This window comes from Lycium ferocissimum, chromosome 2 (genome assembly GCF_029784015.1).
Source record: "Lycium ferocissimum isolate CSIRO_LF1 chromosome 2, AGI_CSIRO_Lferr_CH_V1, whole genome shotgun sequence".
NCBI lineage: Eukaryota > Viridiplantae > Streptophyta > Magnoliopsida > Solanales > Solanaceae > Lycium > Lycium ferocissimum.
In genome coordinates, this window is record NC_081343.1 from 1,148,638 (window position 1) to 1,153,277 (window position 4,640).

Consider the following 4,640-nt stretch of genomic DNA (forward strand, 5'->3'; position numbering starts at 1 on the left):
TCTGAGGGCTTTTCCATATCAATAGTAAAGTTTTCACCGTAAGCCTTTGACCAAGTCAAAATAAAAACTCTTCCTTTCAACTCTCTCTTTTTGCGGACGAAGTGAATTGCAGAACAACATTTCGATGGATTTCTCACAACCCAGGTTTGTCAAAAAAACTCTTATGTGAATTTTTATTCTAGAGCTGGTGCATATTTTCAAATTCCAATTTTTATTCTAGAGTTGGTGCATATTTTCAAATTTCAATTTTTATTTAAATCAGTCATATTGATGGGATGGAAAAGGGCTGACACGTTGTAGCTTGCTTTTTAAATGACTTTTTAACCTGATATAATAATCCCACATTGTTTACTTTATGCTTTTGTGGGGTCCTGTCAGTTTTTAAAAGGAAAGGGTAGCAAGGGTAGTAATGGAACTCAAAAGTAAGAGAATTACCAAATTTAGAAAGTGGCCAATCTTTTTGGAATACGTACCCAAAAAAACGAGAGGAGACAATCTTTTGGAACGGACGGAGGAGATTTGTTTAAATATAAAAAGTAAAATTATCATAAGTTTTTCCAAAGGTCTACTCTTTAGGCCAAGTTGTTGTAATTATCATGTATTTTCGTTCTATCGTTTTATCTAATATGAATGGAAAAAACTTATAACCCAAACCGAACGCCAACATAATCGACCAAAATTTTTCTATTTGGATTAAAAAAATGGTACTCGGAGCCTCCAAATCCTGAATCCGCCTCTGTTCATAAGCAACAAGTTCAATTTTACAAACATAGCATAAAAACAGCTGGGCAGTGCATCACGGCATTAAAGTCTATAAATATGCCAAGCAGCTTTCCAGTACACACAAAAGTTCTTCTAAAGCCATATCGGCCTAGTAGAAGAAAAATTTATTAGGAGCAGCTGCAAAGAACATCTTTGACATTGAGATCAAAATGAGAAAGCTAAATCAGGAATTTTAGTGCAACAATTCTTCCTCACTTCTACATGTAAAAATGAACAATGATTTACATTGCTGAAAATTATTCGTATCACTACTTCAAGAAAGGTCGTGGCCCAAAACAAAACTAGTGCAGGTGTATTATCTGCTCCAATTTCTAAGTTTTGATCGATCACCATCACGACATCTCCATATTCAATGATATCCATAACATAAGATATTAACACGTTACTGACTCAAAATCTGAATCTCCTTCAATGTTCAAAACAATGAACTCTTTACGTGTCACTAAAACATTCCCAACCCGACGCCATACAGAGCCTTACCACTTCAGCTCACAAGCTCAGACTACACGACTAACTAGACATACAATTGTCTGTATTTGGACAACTAAGCTATCGTAGCTTCTTCATATTGTTATATAAATAGAAAGTATCATATTCATTCTATACTCTTCTAGGGAGTGGATAGGCTCGGTTTACATCGTACCTTGGATTAAGTGGAGAAGGATGGTGCGAAGGCTGCTGACCATAACTTTAAGCATTCTGATGTTTGGAACTTATTCTACGCTCCTTGGGTCTTTCATTGGCAGCCTCAATCTGTTCTAGTTTCTCCACTACTTCCTTCATCGATGGTCTGGTTTTGGGTTCAGGTCCAAGACATGACAGTGCCAGTTGTGCTAATTGTACTGCAGCTCTGGATGGATATTTTCCTTCCAGCCGCGAATCTATCTTGTCCTTCAACTTCCTTCTATCAGATAAATGCAGCTTAGTCCATTCAATCAGATTATGCTGGTTGTTTGGGCGGTTTATGTCGAGTGCCCATAGACCTGTTAGCATTTCCACTAAAACAACACCAAAACCATAGACATCGCTTTTTACGTACAAGTGTCCTGTTGAAAAATGACAATAGAAGTATGAACAAACATTTATTCAGATTTGACTATATGTTTAAACCTGTAAGCACAAGATGTGATTCAAGAGAAGCAGAATTGCCAAGTGCAGAAGTCGAACAGACTCCAAGTTTACCAGTTGCAATATACTCAGGAGTAGCATAACCATATGTTCCCATGACCTGTGTTGACACATGTGATTGACTAGCCGAAGGACCTTGTTTTGCTAAGCCACAACCTGATATCTTCGCATTGTAAGACTGAAACAAAAAGGAATTAAAGAATGTCATGAAACAGTTTTATTAATAACAAACTTTTCTCTAATGTGCTCACTGTTATAGGTCAGCTAGTCAGGTTTTGTCACTCTGTGATCAAGAGCTCCATACCCTTAGGCAAAACAGTGTGTGTAAACCAGAGAGTTGCCTAGTAAGAAAAGGGTTCGTATTAAATGAAAAAATCAACTGGCATCAATTTGTGATCTCTATATTACTTGTGCCAAGATAGTATATGACAATAGTCCGAGGGAGAAGAAAAAGAAACATACGCCATCAAGTAATACATTTGAGGCTCTGAAGTCTCTGTAAATGACTTGCTTCTCCGATGCATGTAGGAATGCCAAGCCTCGATATGCGCCAATCACAATGTTAAGCCTTACATTCCATGGAAGTGAAAAAGCAGCAGAGTGCCCTAAGCAAACCGAAGAGAACAAATATGTTTAGGTGGAGCATGAAGTAGGCATATTCCTTGCTGCTTTAATCTTATATATTATTGAGAACAAATAGACCATCTCTTACTTCCAAAAAAGATGGTTCTCCAAGCTGCCCTTTTGCATAATCTCATAGACAAGCAGTAGTTGTTTATCTTCCCGGCAGTATCCCAGGAGTTTGACCAGGTTAGGATGAGAAAGTCTTCCAAGAAAGCTCACCTCTGACTGCATAAACAAATGAACTGAAATTCACAAGAGAACGTTGGAATTTTTTTAGCATATACCAACACCGGTGGAACTAGGATTTTCACTAAGGGGGTTCAAAATTTGTAAAAGTGAACACACGAAGAAGTCGAAAGGGGTTCAACATCTACTAAATATACATAAAAATAATTTTAACCATGTATAAACACTGTAATTTTTTGGCCAAGGGGGTTCGAATGAACCCTCTTGGCTATGCCTGGCTCCGCCCCTGTACAGCAACAAAAACTCACCGTCTCTGAGCAATGGAAGTTTTTTCGCATTTAAATTTTTAGAATAAATTCCAGATCTAGTCAATGACCAATTAAAGTTGAGTTACTTAGAAGAAAGCAAAACCTGTGCCAAAAGATGTTGGTAATAATGATTGTAATCAATCTACTAAAGTTAGAAGAAGACATAACATCACAAGTTTCAATTAAAATTGGATGATATACGAATTAAAAAAGTAAAAGGCACAATGAAATGCAATGGGATAGATGCTAGCGGGCTGCCTACGTCCAAAATTGATTATTCACTGAGCCTGCCAAAACTGAGCAAGTAGAAAGGTGCTTTATAAAACATATAACACGCTGCACAACAAAACCAAAACTCCAAACGAAGATCCTAGACCATTCACCCAACTGAATATGAGCATAATCATACCGGTCACTGTTCTATTTCTGGAGAATGACATTAAGCGTCAGATAGTTCAAGGAATTGCTCTTTGCCAAAGATTAGAGCAAACAATATCTTACTCTCTTAATTCTCACTTTCTCACCGAAAGTAGTCAAAGAAATTCAACTCAATGGGACAATAAAAACCTCAGACTGATAGATTATGTAAATATTTTGTAATGTTTTGTAATCTCTTATTTAGGTTAGAATATTTGGTAATATTTTGTACTCTCCTATTTTGAGTAGGATATTTTTGTATATTAACCAATTCAACGAATGAAAGGAAACTACGGAAAATATTCTTTCATTGTATCAGAAGTCTAGGGTTTTCTTCTTTTTCCTCTCCTCTCTCCTCTCCGCTGCCCTAGCTCCGTCAGCTGACACCTCTCTCCTTTTTTTTTTTCTGCCACCATGTCCACCTCTAAATCATCCTTCCACCCCGCTTTCGCCGTCTCCAACATCCGTAATCACATTCCTGTGGTTCTTGAAATGGAGAATGCACAATACGGCACATGGGCGGAATTGTTTAGGATCCACGCCATATCCCATAGGGTCATACACCATATCATCGCACCAGAGAAAGGGAAGCAGGCGGCCCCTCCCTCCGATGACGACAAAGAACTTTGGTCGACCCTTGATGCGACTGTGCTCCAGTGAATTTATTCCACGATTTCGAATGACCTCCTCACAACTATTCTTGAACCTGGAGCAACGGCCATGAAGTTCGGGATCGCTTGCGTGATATCTTCCAGACCATCAAAACTCCCGTGCCGTTATGCTCGAACAAGAGTTCTCTACAACTAGGATGGAAGACTTCCCGAACGCGTCTGCGTATTGTTAGAGGCTCAAGAGCATCTCCGATAAGTTAAAAAATGTGGGGGCTCTGGTTTCCAATTCCCGCCTTGTTCTTCAGCTTGTCTCGGGTCTCACCGATACATTCAAGGGTGTGGGAACGCAGATTCGTCACAGCAAACCATTGCCTCCTTTCACTGAGGCGCGCTCCTCACTCGTTCTGGAGGAACGAGAACAAAGGGGCGGGCGGCCCACTCTGCTCCTTCGGCGATGGTGGGCCGCCACGTGTGTGAGGTTCGACTAATTTTTTTGATAATACTCATTTGTCTGGTAATGCTGTGAATACCAGGGGCAAAAATAACAACAACAAAGGCCGCAATTCTGGCCGTCGGAACGACG

The 4,640-nt window shown here is 39.3% G+C and overlaps 1 pseudogene; it reads right to left on the reverse strand.

The window, feature by feature from the left end:
• Window positions 1-722: 722 nt before the first annotated feature.
• Window positions 723-3,597, reverse strand: LOC132032337 (probable serine/threonine-protein kinase PIX13; annotated as a pseudogene).
• Between the last annotated feature and the right edge of the window lie 1,043 nt (window positions 3,598-4,640).